The 12045-nt window shown below is 41.5% G+C and overlaps 1 protein-coding gene across 1 annotated transcript in view; it reads right to left on the reverse strand.

The window, feature by feature from the left end:
* Positions 1–11583, reverse strand: part of LOC110528949 (phosphatidylcholine:ceramide cholinephosphotransferase 1) — a 50286-nt gene extending 38703 nt beyond the window's left edge. The window contains exon 1 of the mRNA XM_021611119.2: positions 11353–11583. The gene's annotated coding sequence lies outside the window, so the exon portion shown is untranslated. The remainder of the gene's footprint in view (positions 1–11352) is intronic.
* Between the last annotated feature and the right edge of the window lie 462 nt (positions 11584–12045).

A 12045-nucleotide genomic window follows, 5' to 3' on the forward strand; every position in this document is an offset into this window, starting at 1 on the left:
GGTGACAATAATTTTGACCATGACACACGTTTAACGTGAGCGGGTCAGGGACGCAATCTGACTACAGATCTAGTCTTTGAGCTGTCCAAGATGTGCCAAATATCGGCACAAAATCTGCAATGCTCTTGTAGTTCTTGAGCTCGAGATGTGCAATGAAAAGTTGAGAACAGTGATCAGCAATAGCCAATTAGAGCTCGCTAGAGAATAAGCCAAGATGACGCTGTATCGCATCACCCAAAATGTGTAGACTCTCGAGAAGGAGCGATGACTACTACTAGTATGTGTTTGGCTTTTGTTAACCTGTTAGTGATCCCTTTGCGCGCCAATCCCTTTTGCGAGATCGATTTGACAACATCCAGTGAAGTTGCAGAGTGCCAAATTCAAACTACAGAAATATCAATTTTCAAGATTCACGAAAATAAAAGTGTAATATATCAAAATAAAGCTTAACTTCTTGTTAATCCAGCCGCAGTGTCAGATTTCAAAAAGGCTTTACAGCGAAAGCAGACCATGCGATTATCTGAGGACAGCGCCCCGCATACAAACACATGAAAATAATTTTTAACCAGACAGGTGGCGACACAAAAGTCAGAAATAACAATATAATAAATGCCTTACCTTTGAAGATCTTCTTTTTGCAATCCCAAATGTTTCAGTGACACAATGAATGGTCATTTTGTTCGATAAATTCCTTGATATCCCCAAAATGTCAATTTATTTGGTGCGTTTGATTCAGAAATACACCGGTTCCAACTCGCCCAACACGGCTACAAAGTATCTAATAAGTTGCCTGTAAACTTGGTACAAACATTTCAAACAACGTTCCTAATCCAACCTCAAGAATCCTAAAACATAAATAATCGATAAAATTGAAGGACGGGATAAACTGTTTCCAATACCGGATAAAAACAACGTGAAGCGGTTTCCAGTTCATGCGCACCAAAACAGAGAGTCCACCTGGAGTGACACTTACAAAGAACAGCCATACTTCTTCATTTCTCAAAAGAAAACAATGAACAATTTCTAAAGACTGTTGACATCTAGTGGAAGCCATAGGAACTGCAACCAGGTTCCTATTAAATAGGGCTTCCCATAGAAACCCATTGGGAAATACTATGACCTCAAGTTTTTTTCCCCTGGATGGTTTGTCCTCGGGGTTTCACCTGCCAAATCAGTTCTGTTATACTTAGACATTATTTTAACAGTTTTAGAAACTTTAGATTATTTTCTATCCAATTATATGCATATCCTAGCTTCTGGGCCTGAGTAACAGGCAGTTTACTTTGGGCACGCTTTTCATCCGGATGTGAAAATACTGCCCCCTATCCCTAAGAGGTTTTAAAAGCAAGTACAAAGTGTCAAATTATTACAGCTCTGAAGTTCACAAGCAATGTTTTTTCTATTCAACATTTAATGGCTAGATATTTAAACTCTGTATGGCAAGCGTGAACGTCTGACTGATAATGTTTATGAGGCTGCTTTGAGCCACAGCTTGTTCTAGCTATGTTAACAATCTAAATCACATTGTTTTCATGAGACAGTGTGGTATCGAGAATCCTGACAACCAATTGAAGAATCTTGTAGTGTGTGAATCCCCCCATCTGTGATACATTGCTTAGTGTGTGCACCACTACGTTGGAAAGACGAAAAACTACAGGAAAGACGGTCGTTTAATGTGAGAGGTTCAGTGACGTTAGATATTTTAAAGTTGTGTATTAGTTTTCATTTGACACCCAATTTGACATATTCCAATGAACTTCACGTTGGTGCTCATGGGTCCTTTTACATGGAAATGCCCTAAATGTACGTACGACTCAGATCTTCAGATGTAAACATTAGATGGGATATATCCTCTTTCAACATAGATCCAAGTACTCAACATAGATCCAAGTGCACTAGAACTCCAAGACTAGTTGCTAGCCAGACAAACTTGGGCATATCATGTGAGTGTTGGTAGAACTTCATGCGTTTCTAATTATGCATGGAGAGGAACAGAGTGAAGTCATTGCCATCATGTGGTTCAGAGTATGCATACAGACCGAGGTAGGAAGGGTCACATTTACCTCATAGCCTACATAAGAAATAAATGTATAGGCTTTCAGTAAGCAAAGCCATAACTCCCAAAATAAGTTGATATAACAACTCTTGTCAAAGAGCTGTGTGAAAATGTTGGTTTGCTAAAATCAAGAAGCCTTCAGTTTGAATCCAAAATACAGCAATCTTGTTTCTGCAAGCACACAAAACAGACTTGTCTTGTCTGCTTTGAACTCATCTGCTTGTCCATAGACATGCTTGGCAAAGATAATTCCTTTGCAAAGTGAACTGGCCATACTGACAACAATAAAAAAACAATTAATTGTTGTGTTCATTGACATAATGCCCTGACCCCTTACACATTTGTAATTGTATCATCCCTCAAGAGTAGGAAGTATCTTTGGTAATAATAAGTGCTTTCACAAGAACAGCACCATGACCTTTCCCCCTTTTTGAAACCAAACCTCACATTTTCATTCTAGCCTCTCCCTTTCTCTGGACATTTGCACACAGTTTGGAAGTCCTCAGGGCTGCTTTCTATTGTTGATTTTATTTTCATACTTCAGAGGTTGCCTGGCAGCATTCATAGCCTGCTATATGCTCTTCAAAAGCATGTGTAAAAATATCTGTGTTGATGTTTACTTCTCTCTCCCCAAGGTGGAGGACCATTTAGAGAAGCTTCATGGTAACTAATAGTAAATCAGGTCACACACTCTCTGACTGAACTTACATGCCTCATGTCCTCTCTACATTCAAACCATGAAAAGAGTCAGTCAAATCAGTTAAATCATGATTATACTGGACCATACATTGAGCAAACAAAAAACACTGTGGCAACTTGCAAGTCAAAGAATTGTGAGATATACAGCTGAAGTCAGAAGATTACATACATTTAGAGTCATTATAACTCATTTTTCAACCACTCCACAAATTCCTTGTTAACAAACTATAGTTTGGCACGTTAGTTAGGACATCTACTTCGTGCATGACACAAGTCATTTTTCCAACATTTGTTTACAGACAGATTATTTCACTTAATCACAATTCCAGTGGGTCAGAAGTTTACATACACCAAGTTGACTGTGCCTTTAAACAGCTTGGAAAATTACAGAAAATTGTGTCATGACTTTAGAAGCTTCTGATAGGCTAATTGACAACATTTGAGTCAATTGGAGGTGTATCTGTGGATGTATTTCAAGGCCTACCTTCAAACTCAGTGCCTCTTTGCTTGACATCATGGGAAAATCAAAAGAAAATAAGCCAAGACCTCAGATAAAAAAATGGTAGACTTCCACAAGTCTGATTCATCCTTGGAGGGGAAAAAATATATATAACCATCATTATGTTTGGAGGAAAAAGGGGGAGGCTTGCATGCCGAAAAACACCATCCCAACCGTGAAGCACGGGGGGGGCACATGCTTTGCTGCAGGAGGGACTGGTGCCCTTCACAAAATAGATGGCATCATGAGGAGGTAAAGTATGTGGATATATTGAAGCAACATCTCAAGACATCAGTCAGGAAGTTAAATCTTGGTTGCAAAAGGGTCTTACAAATGGAGAATGACAACAAGCATGCTTCCAAAGTTGTGGCAAAATGGCTTAAGGACAACAAAGTCAAGGTATTGGAGTGGCCATCACAAAGCCCTGACCTCAATCCTATAGAACATTTGTGGGCAGAACTGAAAAGGCATGTGCAAGAAAAGAGGCCTACAAACCTGACTCAGTTACACCAGCTCTGTCAGGAGGAATGGGCCAAAATTCACCCAACTTATTGTGGGAAGCTTGTGGAAGGCTACCCGAAACGTTTGACACAAGTTAAACAATTTAAAGGCAATGCTACCAAATACTAATTGAGTGTATGTAAACTTCTGATCCACTGGGAATGTGATGAAAAAAATAAAAGCTGAAATAAATCTCTACTATTATTCTGACATTTCACATTCTTAACATAAAGTGGTGTTCCTAACTGACCTAAGACAGGGAATTTTTACTCTGATTATAAAGTCTGGATTTGTGAAAAACTGAGTTTAAATGCATTTGGCTAAGGTGTATGTAAACTTTCAACTTCAACTGTATCTAGATGGCTGTAAATCTGTTTGTTGATGTATCTTTGCAACCACTACACTTTCACAAGGCATAGTGAGTTCATACTGAAAAGTAGCTCCTTAGTATGCCTACTCAACCTTAGTCTCATTAATCAGGCTGTAATACACAATTAATTGCTATATACAGCCTGAAACGAATGCCTGCAAAATCATGGTACACACCAGAAAGTTGAAGGAAAGTGTTTTTTTAGAGACCCAGCCGGTATATGGTTGGTTTGGCACCAGGTAAAGTTAGATTTGCATGGGATATTCCGTTCTCTCGCCAATAGCTATTGAACCAAGCATGCCATGACAATAAAATTGTAGATTCTGAATCAGGGGAGGATGGAGAACAATCAACCTGTTTTTTGTTTGTTTATTTATTTTTTACATTTTAAAAAGTGAAATAAATTTGCTGAAATTTCTAAAAACATGTTATCACTATTATTATAGGGTATTGTGTGCAGATGGGTGAGAAAAAAATATATTTAATCAATTTTGAAATCCGGTTGTAACAAAATGTGGAATAAAGCAAGGGTATGAATACTTTCTGAAGGCACTGTACCATTTTTATGACATGCCTGCTTGGTTGCACTAGCTATTGATGAGAGAAAACGGAAGTTACAAATGTAACTACGGACCTGGAAGACCGTCAGTACAGTTGAAAGTATGGATTATATCCCTGGCGCGCCGAGCAGGTCGAGTAATAATAACAACAATGTCACGCCGGTGACGTGACAGCGTGGGAGGTCTTGCCTCTGCGTTTCATATAAAACAGTACATCAGACCGACCACGCACTGTCTAAGAGAATTTTCTCATCAAAAGATTCAGAGTGACAGGAAAGTACTGACGGTCTTCCAGGTATTCGTAGAACCATAGTTACATTCGTTCGTATGGTTGAAAGTACGGATGACTCATACCAACAAGGTCACGAGGAATAGCACTACTAACCTCTTAATTGGCAGATGAGGTAGTGGGTCCCTGACAATTTTCCATCGATGTGTAAATGGTTAGCCAATATGCCTGAGGCATACACCTTCAAGGTAGAGGCAGAGCGACCGGAGTACAATCGTTTTTTTTTTTTTACCCCTTTTTCTCCCCAATTTCGTGGTATCCAATTGTTTTTAGTAGCTACTATCCATCTCAGTACAGCGCCCTTAACCACTGTGCCACCCGGGAGGCCCTTGAGTACAATAGTTTCTGAAGGAAGCTCTGCCCTGGTAGAGCACCATTCAATAAACAGCTTCCAGCAAACAGCATACATCTTCCTGGTCGATGGGGCTCTGGCATTCTGTAACGTCTCGATAATAGAAGAGTCACAGCTGATCAGTAGAGGGTCAAGCTCTTCAAAGGCCACACCCATAGCTGTAGGTGGTCTGGTCAGAGATGCCATATCCTGCCGTCTAACTGTGAGAGCAGGTCCTGTCTGAGGGAGCTGCCATGGCTCTCCCTCCAGAAGACTGAGGAGGGTTGGAAACCAGGATCTCGCTGGCTATCTGGGGGCTTCAAGCAGCAGACTGTGCTGAGCCTGAGAGACCCTGTGCAGCATTGCTAAGAACAGGGGGGTTGGAAGGAAAGCATACAGTAGGCCCTCTGGCCATGTGGGTTGTTAAGGCATCTACAGTGGGGAGAACAAGTATTTGATAACCTGCAAAATCAGCAGTGTTCCTACTTACAAAGCATGTAGAGGTCTTTTATCATAGGTACACTTCAACTGTACATTGTATGATTTTTAAGTAATTAATTTGCATTTTATTGCACAACATAAGTATTTGATCACCTACCAACCAGTAAGAATTCCAGCTCTCACAGACCTGGTAGTTTTTCTTTAAGAAGCCTTTCTGTTCTCCACTCATTACCTGTATTAACTGCACCTGTCCACACACTCAATCAAACAGACTCCAACCTTTCCACTATGGCCAAGACCAGAGAGCTGTGTAAGGACATCAGGGACAAAATTGTAGACCTGCACACGGCTGGGATGGGCTACAGGACAATAGGCAAGCAGCTTGATGAGAAGGCAACAACTGTTGGCGCAATAATTAGAAAATGGAAGAAGTTCAAGATGACGGTCAATCACCCTCTGTCTGGGGATCCATGCAAGATCTCACCTCGTGGGGCATCAATGATCATGAGGAAGGTGAGGGATCAGCCCAGAACTACACGGCAGGACCTGGTCAATGACCTGAAGAGAGCTGGGACCACAGTCTCAAAGAAAATCATTAGTAACACACTAAGCCGTCATGGATTAAAATCCTGCAGTGCACGCAAGGTCCCCCTGCTCAAGCCAGCGCATGTCCAGGCCCATCTGAAGTTTTCCAATGACCATCTGGATGATCCAGAGGAGGTATGGGAGAAGGTCATGTGGTCCGATGAGACAAAAATAGAGCTTTTTGGTCTAAACTCCACTCGCCGTGTTTGGAGGAAGAAGAAGGATGAGTACAACCCCAAGAACACCATCCCAACCGTGAAGCATGGAGGTGGAAACATCATTATTTGGGGATGCTTTTCTGCAAAGGGGACAGGATGACTGCACCGTATTGAGGGGAGGATGGATGGGGCCATGTATCGCGAGATCTTGGCCAACAACCTCCTTCCCTCAGTAAGAGCATTGAAGATGGGTCATGGCTGGGTCTTAAAGCATGACAACGACCCGAAACACACAGCCAGGGCAACTAAGGAGTGGCTCCGTAAAAAGCATCTCAAGGTCTTGGAGTGGCCTAGCCAGTCTCCAGACCTGAACCCAATAGAAAATCTTTGGGGGGAGCTGAAAGTCTGTATTGCCCAGCGACAGCCCCGAAACCTGCAGGATCTGGAGAAGGTCTGTATGGAGGAGTGGGCCAAAAACCCTGCTGCAGTGTGTGCAAACCTGGTCAAGAATTACAGGAAACGTATAAGAAGAAGAATGCTGGCCACGTGTTGAGGTGTTATACATGCCCTCATAGTGCAGGAGTTCAGAGCCATGACAAAGGTGACCAATTGGCTTGGTATGAAGTTCCTCTTTTCATTGTTCACGGTAAGACCAGGTGTGGTGACGTGGTTCAGTGTCAACCCTGTGCCCTTGGCCACACCCTCACGATGGGGGGGCGCAGATGAGCCAGTCGTCGAGATAAATAAGAATCTACCCTGTAGGTGGAGAGAGCTCAGGGCTGCGCTTATGCATCTTCTGAAGATGCGAGGAGCCAGGGAGAGACTTGAAGGGTAATACCACAAACTGGTATACCTGGCCCTGGAAGGCGAACATTTAATCATTTTAAATGCAGAACTGGACGGAACCCTCCATCTTTCTTCAGAACCAGGAAATAGGTTGAGTAAAAGCCATCTTGCTGTTCTGAAGCTTTTACTCGTGATCGCGCCCTACAATCTCCTTGTTGAGGGTGCAAGCTTTCAGAGGGTCAGTCACAAGTTTGGACACACCTACTCATTCCAGGGTTTTTCTTCATTTTTACTATTTTCTACATTGTAGAGTAATAGTGAAGATATCAACACTATGAAATAACACATATGGAATCATGTAGTAACTAAACAAAAGTGTCAAACAAATCAAAATACATGTTATATTCTTCAAAGTAGCCACCCCTTACCTTGACAGCTTTGCACACTTGGCATTCTCTCAACCAACTTCACCTGGAATGCTTTTCCAACAGTCTTGAAGGAGTTCCTACATATGCAGAGCACTTGTTGGCTGCTTTTCCTTCACTCGGCGGTCCAACTCATCCCAAACTATCTCAATTGAGTCGAGGTCTGGTGATTGTGAAGGCCAGGTCATCTGATGCAGCACTCCATCACTCTCCTTCTTGGTCAAATAGCCCTTATACAACCTGGAGGCATGTTGGGTCACTGTCCTGTTGAAAACAAATGATAGTCCAACTAAGCCCAAACCAGATGGGATGGCGTATCGCTGCAGAATGCTGTGGTAGCCATGCTGGTTAAGTGTGCCTTGAATCCTAAATTAAATCACAGACAGTGTCACCAGCAAAGCACCCCCACACCATCTCCTCCATTTTTCATGGTGTGAACCACACATACAGAGATCATCCATTCACCTACTCTGTGTCTCACAAAGACATGGCGGTTGGAACCAAAAATCAAACATTTGGACTCATCAGACCAAAGGACAGATTTCCACCGGTCTAATGTCCATTGCTCGTGTTTCTTGGCCCAAACAAGTCTCTTCTTCTTATTGGTGTCCTTTAATGGTTTCTTTGCAGCAATACGGCCATGAAGGCCTGATTCACGCAACTCATCTGAACAGTTGATGTTGACATGTGTCTGTTACTTGAACTCTGAAGAATTTAATTGGGCTGCAATTTCTGAGGCTGGTAACTCCAATGAACTTATCCTCTGCAGCAGAGGTAACTCTGGGTCTTCCTTCCCTGTGGCAGTCCTCATGAGAGCCAGTGTCATCATAGCGCTTGATGGTTTTTGCGACTGCACAATTTTCCATATTGACTGACCTTCATGTCTTAAAGTAATGATAGACTGTCATTTCTCTTTGCTTATTTGAGCTGTTCTTGCCATAATTTGGACTTGTTATTTTACCAAATTAGGGTTATCTTCTGTATACCACCCCTACCTTGTCACTGATTGGTTCCAAAGCATTACGAAAATATAGGCACAGCTATTAATTGAAACCCATTCCAGGTGACAAGATTGTCCAAAGCTATCAAGGCAAAGGGTGACTACTTTGAAGAATCTTAAATATAAAATATATTTAGATTTGTTTAACACTTTTTTGGTTACTACATGATTCCATAAGTGTTATTTCATAGTTTGTCTTAACTATTATTCTACAATGTAGAAAATAGTACAAATAAAGAAAAACCCTGAAATGAGTAGGTGTGTCCAGACTTTTGACTGGTACTGTATCTCTGCTGCTCTAGCCCTGTGGTCATAACTACAGTAGGCTCACCCAAAATTATTTTGCAGGTGCTGTACAACTCCCACCAGATTATTGTAACTCTCTACCCTTACTGTGTATTGTGGTAGCTGTTGTATACAGTCTCCGGTTACTATTTTACTAGTTCATTTGATTAAATCAGTATTCCAAAATAAAGATTTTATAATTTTCTTCTACACATTCTGAGCTGAGAGAACACCCGATCAAAATGATGCTGGGCATGCATGGCTGATCCTCTTGTGGCTGAACTACAAGTAGAAGATGGTCATGACCTGTGCCCCACCTCTCTAGGTGTTGACCACCTGAAGCCCTTTCTGACCAGTAACTGTGCCATCCTGCCTGTGAAGGTGAGAGAAGCGCGGCTAGCCAGAGTAGAGGGCCTTGTTTTCACAGATAATTTACCAGCGTCTGGCATTGTTCGCCAGGACCCATCCAAGGCCACAAAAAGAGGGAAAGCCCATGAAACCGATGCCCCCCGCCCCCTTCACCTGTAAAAAAAAAGGAGTAATAGCCTCACTCGTAAGATCGATTACTTATCTTCTGAGATAGAGAAGCTAAAAACGCTTTTGCATTCCTTCAAGCCCCCTGAGTCGGGGCTCTCTAGCACACCCTCCAGCATGGGGGATGCAACAAAGGACACAGATAGCCGTGATGATGATGACCGGCTCTCCACTCTGGCATCTAACCGGCACTTTAGTGACCAGGGTGATGACGCACAACATGGTGGAGGTGCCAACCAGTGTTGTTTACCCATACTGTGAACGCTAAAGATGGGTCAGAGGAGTCATTCCAAGCCTCGGATCACGCAGAGTCAGAAGGAAGCTCTGCCTCACCACGCGCTGTCCTGTGTGCAGCCTTAGCTAGGCTAGAGCTTGATGACCCTCAAGCCACAGCCTCTGCAGCTAACCCTTTATTTAACTAGGCAAGTCAGTTAAGAACAAATTCTTATTTACAATGATGGCCTACTGGTGAACAGTGGGTTAACTGCCTTGTTCAGGGAAGAACAACAGATTTGTACCTTGTCAGCTCAGGGATTCGATCCAGCAACCAACTCGACCTGTGCGGAGCACGAGAAGCACGAGGGATATAATCTATACTTTCAACCATACTGATGGTCTGATAGGTATGAAGTAGAACTGAATAGTCAATATAAAACCTACCAGCTCTCTGAAAAGTCAGGCAAACAATACTGTGAATATTTTGTCTCAAATGTCGAGACATTTAAGAACAACCCACACAGATAACAGGTAGAGTAAGTTAAAATGTAATTGTATAAAACATTGTGGCTTGTAAGGAACATTTACACGATTTGGCAGGCATTAGTTTCAGGCTGTATCCTATATAACAATTAATTGTGAATTAATTACAGCCTGATTAAATCAGACTAACTCAACAGTCACAGCAAGGTAACAAACTGGGTCAAATTGATCAGACTGCAACACAGACAATTGCAGGTAGCTAGATCAAGTATGGTGTAACCAGTGATGGAAAAAGTACCCAATTGTCATTCCCTATATTAAACAAACCAGATGGCACCATTTTCTCGTTTTTTCATTTACGGTTAGCCAGGGGCACACTCCAACACTCAGACATAATTTACAAACAAAGCATTTGTGTTTAGTCAGTCCACCAGATTAGAGAATGGACCATGGAAGTTTTCTTGATATGCTCGTGAATTGGTTCATTTTCCTGTCCTGCTGAGCATTCAAATTGTAACAAGTAATTTTGGGTGTCAGGGAAAACGTATGGATTAAAAAAAGTACATTATTTTCTTTAGGAGTGTAGTTAAGTAAATTGTCAAAAATATAAATAACGAAGTGCAGACTTAAAGTATTTTTACTTAAGTACTTTACCCCACTGAGTAACAGAGTTTATGGTGTCCATTTATTTCCTCCAGTCATTGCATGTGTGGCTTAAACTAAGCTGCTAAAAATAGCAAGTTATAGTTTGCTAAAACAAGCTGGCTTTCTTTAGCCTGTTAGCTACCAGATATTAAATGGAAATGACAGCCAGCAACAGCTTCCAGTTTAGTCAAGAGTTAAAAGGGCCACAGATTCTTCATTTGACCGAACGGTTGGTGCGTTTGTCATCGCGAGCTAGCTAGCTAACTGACAATATCAGGTTAAAGAGATTAAACAGGGGTGTTAGCTAGCTCGAATAACATGTTAGTTAGCTAGTCAGGCAATGCAACAAATCTAGTTAAATAGCTAGCTAGATAAAGAGACGAATTGCAAGCATGACAACTGATACAAAATAGATGGTGTAGCCCGATAATGTATAAATTGTGGTTTCTTGTACTTGCTACTTTGTAACGTCAGCTAGTTGACACTTACCGCATATAACATCACATTGGCGACTTGTAGCTATCAGAGGAATGTGGCGTAGCTATCCGGCGTACATTATTACATGAAAAATATTCTTAATTTCAAAATAAATCGTTTTAGGTTCCCTTATATTCCGATGGGTAGACGATATAAATGCAATACCGTTGAACGTAACGTTAGTCGGGGTGGTTTGGGGTTGTTTTCGTGGGTAGGTGGTTTTGACCTATGTGAAGCTAGCTACAATAACGACTAGCCACAATAGTGGACTTTGCGGTTCGCCTTCAAAATAAAAAGTTCCTTATTAAAAGTGATGCAAACGGATACAAATAGCGGAATTATGACATAATTGAACTAGATAATGCTGAACAAGTTTGGAATATTAACAAATGACAATAATTAGTTAATTTGATTTCGAAAAATATAATCTGTATGAAATCGCACTGTGGATGTATTGATTTAAGAATTGCATTGGGGTCATAGTTATATTTCACGTACTTATGGATTGTGAATTCATGAAATGGGTTATCAGTCTACTCAGTGACACCCACAGAACACAACTGCGAAGAGTTTACACGCATATTAGTGTAACAGTTGTTAAAGTACTATGTGAAGTTACTAAGTACTAACGCAGAGTTACAGCGGTGCAGTATAGCACAGGTTACATTAGCATTGTAGCTCTTAGTGGGAATTCACCTCACTATT

The sequence above is a fragment of the Oncorhynchus mykiss genome, chromosome 1 (assembly GCF_013265735.2).
Source record: "Oncorhynchus mykiss isolate Arlee chromosome 1, USDA_OmykA_1.1, whole genome shotgun sequence".
Taxonomy (NCBI): Eukaryota; Metazoa; Chordata; class Actinopteri; order Salmoniformes; family Salmonidae; genus Oncorhynchus; species Oncorhynchus mykiss.